The sequence below is a fragment of the Oncorhynchus nerka genome, linkage group LG16, assembly GCF_034236695.1.
Source record: "Oncorhynchus nerka isolate Pitt River linkage group LG16, Oner_Uvic_2.0, whole genome shotgun sequence".
NCBI lineage: Eukaryota > Metazoa > Chordata > Actinopteri > Salmoniformes > Salmonidae > Oncorhynchus > Oncorhynchus nerka.
In genome coordinates this window covers 38,674,641-38,686,848 of record NC_088411.1, presented here as the reverse complement: position 1 = coordinate 38,686,848, position 12,208 = coordinate 38,674,641, and the positions used below count along the sequence as shown (strand labels likewise).

Below are 12,208 nucleotides of genomic sequence, written 5' to 3'. Positions count from 1 at the left end.
GTACAGGGTTGCAGGTGTGATTGCAGGTGTGGTTGCAGGTGTGATTGCAGGGTACAGTGAAAATCGTAGGTGCCGAGCTCCAAACAGGACCAGTGAAATAAAACAAGGAAAATGTTAAAAATATATCTAAATAGCACTATATACACACACACACACAACTGTAGTAGTGACAATTAAATACTGTAAATGTCCATTGGGATGGTTGAGGGGTAATTGGTATTTTATTAGGATCCCCATTAGCTGTTGCGAAAGTAGCAGCTACTCTTTCTGTGGTCCACACAGTACAGGAAACAATACAGAACATTAATAAGACAAGAACAACTCAGGGACCGAACTACATTAAATCTAAAAATGGCACACAAATATATACACACACATAATATCTAGGTCAAGGCGAGGCGATGTACCGTGAGACGTTGTTTTAACTGTTGTTTGAAACCAGGTTTGCTGTTCATGAGATGGAAGGGAGTTCTGTGCAATAATGACTCTATATTTATTTTACCTTTATTTAACTAGGCAAGTCAGTTAAGAACAAATTCTTATTTACAATGACGGCCTAGGAACAGTGGGTTAACTGCCTGTTCAGGTGCAGAACGACAGATTTGTACCTTGTCAGCTCGAGGGTTTGAACTAGTCCAAAGCTCTAACCACTAGGCTACCCTGCCGCCCCTATAACACTGGACTGGAAATGTTCTGGCGGGGTAAGTGTGTCTAAGTGTGTGTATGTGTCAGAGCTGTGTGTAAGTTGACTATGCAAACAATTTAGATGGTTTGCGTCTAATTTTCAACACGTTTCTTATAGAAGAGAAAAAGTGATGCAGTCAGTCTCCCCTGAACTCCTAGTCAAGATGGCTCACTGTTCGTTGTTGGCATTTCCTTCCCACTTTACCAATGAAATAATCATACAAATGTGTTGCAACATCAAAATGTTTTGCCATCTGAGTCAATGAAAGGAGGGAGTTGAGTCTTTCTGCCTAGAATTTCATTTAAAGTACTCCAAAAGTCCTTTATATCATTGATCTTGTTTTCATAATACAGTTTCTTCTTTTTGTTGAGTTTTGTCACATCATTTCTCAATTTGCAGTAAGTCAGCCAGTCAGATGTGCCGCCAGACTTATCAGCCATTCCTTTTGCTCCATCTCTTTTAAACATACAGTTTTTCAATTCCTCATCAATCCATGGAGCCTTAACAGATCTAGCAGTCAGTTTCTTTACAGGTGCATGTTTATCTATAATTGGAAGAAGCAAATTCATAAATTCATGAAGTGCAACATCTGGATGCTCCTAAATCACATCAAACCAACAGATAGTTTTAACATCATCCACATAAATCACAGCAAAATATTTTGTATGCTCTCTTACAAACTATTTTATGCCCAGTTTTTGGAACTTTGGCTTTTCCTTTCATGTTACCTTTATTTAACTAGGCAAGTCAGTTAAGAACACATTCTTAATTACAAGGACAGCCCACCAAAAGGCAAAAGGCCTCCTGTGGGGACAGGGTCTGGGATTATAAATAAACAAATTATTACAAAAATATAGGACACAACACACATCTCGACAAGAGACACAACACCACACTACATAAAAATAGACCTAAGATGACAACACAGCATGGCAAGCAACACATGACAGCACAGCATGGTAGCACCACAACATGGTAGCAACACAACATGACAACAACATGGTAGCAAAACAGGGTACAAACAACATCAAACAGCCAAAAGGTAGAGAGCCACTATATTGTGATCACTGCATCCAATGGGTACGGATACAGCTTTAGAACAAAGTTCTACAGTATTAGTTAACAGGAGATCAATACATGTGGATGATCTTGTTCCTGTAGTGTTTCTAAACACCCTGGTAGGTTGATTAATAACCTGAACCAGGTTACAGGCACTGCTTGCTGTGAGAAGCTTCCTCTTGAGCGGACAGCTTGATGAAAACCAGTCATCAACCACGGTAGAAGGGGGGTGTAACCATAGGGGGCAGCGTTCAGACTAAATGACCATAGGGGAGCAGCAGTCAGACTAAATGACCATAGGGGGCAGCGATCAGACTAAATGACCATAGGGGAGCAGCGATCAGACTAAATGACCATAGGGGAGCAGCAGTCAGACTAAATGACCATAGGGGGAGCAGTGGTCAGACTAAATGACCATAGGGGGGCAGCGATCAGACTAAATGACCGTAGGGGGAGCAGCAGTCTGACTAAATGACCATAGGGGAGCAGCAGTCAGACTAAATGACCATAGGGGAGCAGCAGTCTGACTAAATGACCATAGGGGGAGCAGCAGTCAGACTAAATGACCGTAGGGGAGCAGCAGTCAGACTAAATGACCATAGGGGAGCAGCAGTCAGACTAAATGACCATAGGGGAGCAGCAGTCAGACTAAATGACCATAGGGGAGCAGTAGTCAGACTAAATGACCATAGGGGGCAGCGATCAGACTAAATGACCGTAGGGGGAGCAGCAGTCTGACTAAATGACCATAGGGGAGCAGCAGTCAGACTAAATGACCATAGGGGGAGCAGCAGTCTGACTAAATGACCATAGGGGAGCAGCAGTCAGACTAAATGACCGTAGGGGAGCAGCAGTCAGACTAAATGACCATAGGGGAGCAGCAGTCAGACTAAATGACCATAGGTGGGGCAGCGATCAGACTAAATGACCGTAGGGGGAGCAGCGATCAGACTAAATGACCGTAGGGGAGCAGCGAGACTAAATGACCGTAGGGGAGCAGCAGTCAGACTAAATGACCGTAGGGGGGCAGGGACTAAATGACCATAGGGGAGCAGCAGTCAGACTAAATGACCATAGGGGGAGGCAGACTAAATGACGATCAGACTAAATGACCATAGGGGGAGCAGCAGTAAATGACAGACTAAATGACCATAGGGGGCAGCGATCAGACTAAATGACCGTAGGGGGAGCAGCAGTCAGACTAAATGACCATAGGGGGGCAGCGATCAGACTAAATGACCGTAGGGGACAGCGTTCAGACTAAATGACCGTAGGGGGAGCAGCAGTCAGACTAAATGACCGTAGGGGGAGCAGCGTTCAGACTAAATGACCGTAGGGGAGCAGCAGTCAGACTAAATGACCATAGGGGGGAGCAGCGAGTCAGACTAAATGACCGTAGGGGGAGCAGCAGTCAGACTAAATGACCATAGGGGAGCAGCAGACTAAATGACCAGACTAAATGACCGTAGGGGGAGCAGAAGTCAGACTAAATGACCATAGGGGGACTCAACTAAATGACCGTAGGGGAGCAGCAGCAAATGTCAGACTAAATGACCGTAGGGGGAGCAGCAGTCAGAGCAGCAGTCAGACTAAATGACCGGGGAGCAGCAGTCAGACTAAATGACCATAGGGGAGCAGCAGTCAGACTAAATGACCATAGGTGGGGCAGCGATCAGACTAAATGACCGTAGGGAGCAGCGATCAGACTAAATGACCGTAGGGGAGCAGCGATCCGACTAAATGACCGTAGGGGAGCAGCGATCAGACTAAATGACCGTAGGGGAGCAGCAGTCAGACTAAATGAGGGGGCCATAGACTAAATGACCATAGGGGAGCAGCAGTCAGACTAAATGACCATAGGGGGCAGCGATCAGACTAAATGACCGTAGGGGAGCAGCAGTCAGACTAAATGACCATAGGGGGCAGCGATCAGACTAAATGACCATAGGGGGAGCAGCGTTCAGACTAAATGACCATAGGGGGAGCAGCAGTCAGAAAATGACCGTAGGGGGGAGCAGCAGTCAGACTAAATGACCGTAGGGGGAGCAGCAGTCAGACTAAATGACCATAGGGGAGCAGTAGTCAGACTAAATGACCATAGGGGGCAGCGATCAGACTAAATGACCGTAGGGGAGCAGCAGTCTGACTAAATGACCATAGGGGGAGCAGCAGTCTGACTAAATGACCATAGGGGAGCAGCAGTCTGACTAAATGACCATAGGGGCAGCAGTCAGACTAAATGACCGTGAGCAGCAGTCAACTAAATGACCGTAGGGGAGCAGCAGTCAGACTAAATGACCATAGGGGAATAGCAGTCAGAGTAAATGACCGTAGGTGGGGCAGCGATCAGACTAAATGACCGTAGGGGAGCAGCGATCAGACTAAATGACCGTAGGGGGAGCAGCGATCAGACTAAATGACCGTAGGGGAGCAGCAGTCAGACTAAATGACCATAGGGGAGCAGCGATCAGACTAAATGACCATAGGGGGAGCAGCAGTCAGACTAAATGACCGTAGGGGAGCAGCAGTCAGACTAAATGACCGTAGGGGGCAGCGATCAGACTAAATGACCATAGGGGAGCAGCAGTCAGACTAAATGACCATAGGGGGCAGCGATCAGACTAAATGACCGTAGGGGAGCAGCAGTCAGACTAAATGACCATAGGGGGGCAGCGATCAGACTAAATGACCATAGGGGAGCAGCGTTCAGACTAAATGACCATAGGGGAGCAGCAGTCAGACTAAATGACCGTAGGGGAGCAGCGTTCAGACTAAATGACCGTAGGGGAGCAGCAGTCAGACTAAATGACCATAGGGGGAGCAGTAGTCAGACTAAATGACCATAGGGGGCAGCGATCAGACTAAATGACCGTGGGGGAGCAGCAGTCTGACTAAATGACCATAGGGGAGCAGCAGTCAGACTAAATGACCGTAGGGGAGCAGCAGTCAGACTAAATGACCATAGGGGAGCAGCAGTCAGACTAAATGACCATAGGGGAGCAGCAGTCAGACTAAATGACCATAGGGGAGCAGTAGTCAGACTAAATGACCATAGGGGGCAGCGATCAGACTAAATGACCGTAGGGGAGCAGCAGTCTGACTAAATGACCATAGGGGAGCAGCAGTCAGACTAAATGACCATAGGGGAGCAGCAGTCTGACTAAATGACCATAGGGGGAGCAGCAGTCAGACTAAATGACCGTAGGGGGAGCAGCAGTCAGACTAAATGACCATAGGGGAGCAGCAGTCAGACTAAATGACCATAGGTGGGGCAGCGATCAGACTAAATGACCGTAGGGGAGCAGCGATCAGACTAAATGACCGTAGGGGAGCAGCGATCAGACTAAATGACCGTAGGGGAGCAGCAGTCAGACTAAATGACCGTAGGGGGGCAGCGATCAGACTAAATGACCATAGGGGAGCAGCAGTCTGACTAAATGACCATAGGGGAGCAGCAGTCAGACTAAATGACCATAGGGGGAGCAGCAGTCTGACTAAATGACCATAGGGGAGCAGCAGTCAGACTAAATGACCATAGGGGGAGCAGCAGTCTGACTAAATGACCATAGGGGGAGCAGCAGTCAGACTAAATGACCGTAGGGGGAGCAGCAGTCAGACTAAATGACCATAGGGGGAGCAGCAGTCAGACTAAATGACCATAGGGGAGCAGCAGTCTGACTAAATGACCATAGGGGGGGCAGCGATCAGACTAAATGACCGTAGGGGGAGCAGCAGTCTGACTAAATGACCATAGGGGGAGCAGCAGTCAGACTAAATGACCATAGGGGGAGCAGCAGTCTGACTAAATGACCATAGGGGGAGCAGCAGTCAGACTAAATGACCGTAGGGGGAGCAGCAGTCAGACTAAATGACCATAGGGGGAGCAGCAGTCAGACTAAATGACCATAGGTGGGGCAGCGATCAGACTAAATGACCGTAGGGGGAGCAGCGATCAGACTAAATGACCGTAGGGGGAGCAGCGATCAGACTAAATGACCGTAGGGGGAGCAGCAGTCAGACTAAATGACCGTAGGGGGGGCAGCGATCAGACTAAATGACCATAGGGGGAGCAGCAGTCAGACTAAATGACCATAGGGGGGGCAGCGATCAGACTAAATGACCGTAGGGGGAGCAGCGTTCAGACTAAATGACCGTAGGGGAAGCAGCAGTCAGACTAAATGACCGTAGGGGGAGCAGCGTTCAGACTAAATGACCGTAGGGGGAGCAGCAGTCAGACTAAATGACCATAGGGGGAGCAGCGATCAGACTAAATGACCGTAGGGGGAGCAGCAGTCAGACTAAATGACCGTAGGGGGAGCAGCAGTCTGACTAAATGACCGTAGGGGGAGCAGCAGTCAGACTAAATGACCGTAGGGGGAGCAGCAGTCAGACTAAATGACCATAGGGGAATAGCAGTCAGAGTAAATGACCGTAGGTGGGGCAGCGATCAGACTAAATGACCGTAGGGGGAGCAGCGATCAGACTAAATGACCGTAGGGGGAGCAGCGATCAGACTAAATGACCGTAGGGGGAGCAGCAGTCAGACTAAATGACCATAGGGGGAGCAGCGATCAGACTAAATGACCATAGGGGGAGCAGCAGTCAGACTAAATGACCGTAGGGGAGCAGCAGTCAGACTAAATGACCGTAGGGGGCAGCGATCAGACTAAATGACCATAGGGGAGCAGCAGTCAGACTAAATGACCATAGGGGGCAGCGATCAGACTAAATGACCGTAGGGGAGCAGCAGTCAGACTAAATGACCATAGGGGGCAGCGATCAGACTAAATGACCATAGGGGAGCAGCGTTCAGACTAAATGACCATAGGGGAGCAGCAGTCAGACTAAATGACCGTAGGGGAGCAGCGTTCAGACTAAATGACCGTAGGGGAGCAGCAGTCAGACTAAATGACCATAGGGGAGCAGTAGTCAGACTAAATGACCATAGGGGGGGCAGCGATCAGACTAAATGACCGTAGGGGGAGCAGCAGTCTGACTAAATGACCATAGGGGGAGCAGCAGTCAGACTAAATGACCGTAGGGGGAGCAGCAGTCAGACTAAATGACCATAGGGGGAGCAGCAGTCAGACTAAATGACCATAGGGGGAGCAGCAGTCAGACTAAATGACCATAGGGGGAGCAGTAGTCAGACTAAATGACCATAGGGGGGGCAGCGATCAGACTAAATGACCGTAGGGGGAGCAGCAGTCTGACTAAATGACCATAGGGGGAGCAGCAGTCAGACTAAATGACCATAGGGGGAGCAGCAGTCTGACTAAATGACCATAGGGGGAGCAGCAGTCAGACTAAATGACCGTAGGGGGAGCAGCAGTCAGACTAAATGACCATAGGGGGAGCAGCAGTCAGACTAAATGACCATAGGTGGGGCAGCGATCAGACTAAATGACCGTAGGGGGGAGCAGCGATCAGACTAAATGACCGTAGGGGAGCAGCGATCAGACTAAATGACCGTAGGGGAGCAGCAGTCAGACTAAATGACCGTAGGGGGGCAGCGATCAGACTAAATGACCATAGGGGAGCAGCAGTCTGACTAAATGACCATAGGGGGAGCAGCAGTCAGACTAAATGACCATAGGGGAGCAGCAGTCTGACTAAATGACCATAGGGGCAGCAGTCAGCAAATGACCATCAGTCTGACTAAATGACCATAGGGGGAGCAGCAGTCAGACTAAATGACCAGTCAGGACCATAGGGGGAGCAGCAGTCAGACTAAATGACCATAGGGGAGCAGCAGTCTGACTAAATGACCATAGGGGGGCAGCGATCAGACTAAATGACCGTAGGGGAGCAGCAGTCTGACTAAATGACCATAGGGGGAGCAGCAGTCAGACTAAATGACCATAGGGGAGCAGCAGTCTGACTAAATGACCATAGGGGGAGCAGCAGTCAGACTAAATGACCATAGGGGAGCAGCAGTCTGACTAAATGACCATAGGGGGGCAGCAGACAAATGCAGGGGAGCAGCAGTCAGACTAAATGACCGTAGGGGAGCAGCAGTCAGACTAAATGACCGTAGGGGAGCAGCAGTCAGACTAAATGACCGTGGGAGGGGGCAGCGATCAGACTAAATGACCATAGGGGAGCAGCGATCAGACTAAATGACCGTAGGGGAGCAGCAGTCAGACTAAATGACCATAGGGGGCAGCGATCAGACTAAATGACCATAGGGGGAGCAGCAGTCAGACTAAATGACCATAGGGGGCAGCGATCAGACTAAATGACCGTAGGGGAGCAGCGTTCAGACTAAATGACCGTAGGGGAAGCAGCAGTCAGACTAAATGACCGTAGGGGAGCAGCGTTCAGACTAAATGACCGTAGGGGAGCAGCAGTCAGACTAAATGACCATAGGGGAGCAGCGATCAGACTAAATGACCGTAGGGGAGCAGCAGTCAGACTAAATGACCGTAGGGGGCAGCGATCAGACTAAATGACCATAGGGGAGCAGAAGTCAGACTAAATGACCATAGGGGGGCAGCGATCAGACTAAATGACCGTAGGGGGAGCAGCAGTCAGACTAAATGACCATAGGGGGGGCAGCGATCAGACTAAATGACCGTAGGGGGAGCAGCAGTCAGAGCAGCAGTCAGACTAAATGACCGTAGGGGGAGCAGCAGTCAGACTAAATGACCATAGGGGGAGCAGCAGTCAGACTAAATGACCATAGGTGGGGCAGCGATCAGACTAAATGACCGTAGGGGAGCAGCGATCAGACTAAATGACCGTAGGGGAGCAGCGATCCGACTAAATGACCGTAGGGGAGCAGCGATCAGACTAAATGACCGTAGGGGAGCAGCGATCCGACTAAATGACCGTAGGGGAGCAGCGATCAGACTAAATGACCGTAGGGGAGCAGCAGTCAGACTAAATGACCGTAGGGGGCAGCGATCAGACTAAATGACCATAGGGGAGCAGCAGTCAGACTAAATGACCATAGGGGGGCAGCGATCAGACTAAATGACCGTAGGGGGGAGCAGCAGTCAGACTAAATGACCATAGGGGGGGCAGCGATCAGACTAAATGACCATAGGGGGAGCAGCGTTCAGACTAAATGACCATAGGGGGAGCAGCAGTCAGACTAAATGACCGTAGGGGGAGCAGCGTTCAGACTAAATGACCGTAGGGGGAGCAGCAGTCAGACTAAATGACCATAGGGGGAGCAGTAGTCAGACTAAATGACCATAGGGGGCAGCGATCAGACTAAATGACCGTAGGGGAGCAGCAGTCTGACTAAATGACCATAGGGGGAGCAGCAGTCTGACTAAATGACCATAGGGGGAGCAGCAGTCAGACTAAATGACCGTAGGGGGAGCAGCAGTCAGACTAAATGACCATAGGTGGGGCAGCGATCAGACTAAATGACCGTAGGGGAGCAGCGATCAGACTAAATGACCGTAAAGCAGCGATCAGACTAAATGACCGTAGGGGAGCAGCAGTCAGACTAAATGACCGTAGGGGGCAGCGATCAGACTAAATGACCATAGGGGAGCAGCAGTCAGACTAAATGACCATAGGGGAGGCAGCGATCAGACTAAATGACCGTAGGGGAGCAGCAGTCAGACTAAATGACCATAGGGGAGCAGCGATTAGACTAAATGACCGTAGGGGAGCAGCAGTCAGACTAAATGACCATAGGGGGGCAGCGATCAGACTAAATGACCGTAGGGGGAGCAGCAGTCAGACTAAATGACCATAGGGGAGCAGCGATCAGACTAAATGACCGTAGGGGGAGCAGCAGTCAGACTAAATGACCGTAGGGGGGGCAGCGATCAGACTAAATGACCATAGGGGGAGCAGAAGTCAGACTAAATGACCATAGGGGGGGCAGCGATCAGACTAAATGACCGTAGGGGGAGCAGCAGTCAGACTAAATGACCATAGGGGGGCAGCGATCAGACTAAATGACCGAGGGGGAGCAGCAGTCAGAGCAGCAGTCAGACTAAATGACCGTAGGGGAGCAGCAGTCAGACTAAATGACCATAGGGGGAGCAGCAGTCAGACTAAATGACCATAGGTGGGGCAGCGATCAGACTAAATGACCGTAGGGGGAGCAGCGATCAGACTAAATGACCGTAGGGGGAGCAGCGATCCGACTAAATGACCGTAGGGGAGCAGCGATCAGACTAAATGACCGTAGGGGAGCAGCAGTCAGACTAAATGACCGTAGGGGGCAGCGATCAGACTAAATGACCATAGGGGAGCAGCAGTCAGACTAAATGACCATAGGGGGCAGCGATCAGACTAAATGACCGTAGGGGGAGCAGCAGTCAGACTCCAGACTAAAAATGACCATAGGGGGCAGCGATCAGACTAAAAATGACATAGGGGAGCAGCGTTCAGACTAAATGACCATAGGGGAGCAGCAGTCAGACTAAATGACCGTAGGGGACTAAATGACCGCAGGGGGAGCAGCAGTCAGACTAAATGACCATAGGGGGAGCAGTAGTCAGACTAAATGACCATAGGGGGCAGCGATCAGACTAAATGACCGTAGGGGGAGCAGCAGTCTGACTAAATGACCATAGGGGAGCAGCAGTCAGACTAAATGACCATAGGGGGAGCAGCAGTCTGACTAAATGACCATAGGGGAGCAGCAGTCAGACTAAATGACCGTAGGGGAGCAGCAGTCAGACTAAATGACCATAGGGGGAGCAGCAGTCAGACTAAATGACCATAGGGGAGCAGCAGTCAGACTAAATGACCATAGGGGAGCAGTAGTCAGACTAAATGACCATAGGTGGGGCAGCGATCAGACTAAATGACCGTAGGGGGAGCAGCGATCAGACTAAATGACCGTAGGGGGAGCAGCGATCCGACTAAATGACCGTAGGGGGAGCAGCGATCAGACTAAATGACCGTAGGGGAGCAGCAGTCAGACTAAATGACCGTAGGGGGGCAGCGATCAGACTAAATGACCATAGGGGAGCAGCAGTCAGACTAAATGACCATAGGGGGGGGCAGCGATCAGACTAAATGACCGTAGGGGGCAGCAGTCAGACTAAATGACCATAGGGGGCAGCGATCAGACTAAATGACCATAGGGGGAGCAGCGTTCAGACTAAATGACCATAGGGGGAGCAGCAGTCAGACTAAATGACCGTAGGGGAGCAGCGTTCAGACTAAATGACCGTAGGGGAGCAGCAGTCAGACTAAATGACCATAGGGGAGCAGTAGTCAGACTAAATGACCATAGGGGGGCAGCGATCAGACTAAATGACCGTAGGGGAGCAGCAGTCTGACTAAATGACCATAGGGGAGCAGCAGTCAGACTAAATGACCATAGGGGAGCAGCAGTCTGACTAAATGACCATAGAGGAGCAGCAGTCAGACTAAATGACCATAGGGGAGCAGCAGTCAGACTAAATGACCATAGGGGGAGCAGCAGTCAGACTAAATGACCATAGGGGAGCAGTAGTCAGACTAAATGACCATAGGGGGCAGCGATCAGACTAAATGACCGTAGGGGGAGCAGCAGTCTGACTAAATGACCGTAGGGGGAGCAGCGATCAGACTAAATGACCGTAGGGGAGCAGCGATCAGACTAGGGAGCAGCAGTCAGACTAAATGACCGTAGGGGGGCAGCGATCAGACTAAATGACCATAGGGGAGCAGCAGTCAGACTAAATGACCATAGGGGGAGGCAGCGATCAGACTAAATGACCGTAGGGGAGCAGCAGTCAGACTAAATGACCATAGGGGAGCAGCGATTAGACTAAATGACCGTAGGGGAGCAGCAGTCAGACTAAATGACCATAGGGGGGCAGCGATCAGACTAAATGACCGTAGGGGAGCAGCAGTCAGACTAAATGACCATAGGGGAGCAGCGATCAGACTAAATGACCGTAGGGGAGCAGCAGTCAGACTAAATGACCGTAGGGGGGCAACGATCAGACTAAATGACCATAGGGGAGCAGAAGTCAGACTAAATGACCATAGGGGGCAGCGATCAGACTAAATGACCGTAGGGGGCAGCAGTCAGACTAAATGACCATAGGGGCAGCGATCAGACTAAATGACCGTAGGGGGAGCAGCAGTCAGAGCAGCAGTCAGACTAAATGACCGTAGGGGGCAGCAGTCAGTCAGACTAAATGACCATAGGGGAGCAGCAGTCAGACTAAATGACCATAGGTGGGCAGCGATCAGACTAAATGACCGTAGGGGAGCAGCGATCAGACTAAATGACCGTAGGGGAGCAGCGATCCGACTAAATGACCGTAGGGGAGCAGCGATCAGACTAAATGACCGTAGGGGGAGCAGCAGTCAGACTAAATGACCGTAGGGGGCAGCGATCAGACTAAATGACCATAGGGGGAGCAGCAGTCAGACTAAATGACCATAGGGGGCAGCGATCAGACTAAATGACCGTAGGGGAGCAGCAGTCAGACTAAATGACCATAGGGGGCAGCGATCAGACTAAATGACCATAGGGGAGCAGCGTTCAGACTA

At 50.3% G+C, this 12,208-nt stretch overlaps 1 protein-coding gene across 3 annotated transcripts in view; it reads right to left on the bottom strand.

Annotated features, from left to right (window-relative positions):
• The window catches only part of LOC115144455 (brain-specific angiogenesis inhibitor 1-associated protein 2-like), a 150,337-nt gene that overhangs the window by 10,034 nt on the left and 128,095 nt on the right, over positions 1–12,208 (bottom strand). The window lies entirely within an intron of this gene.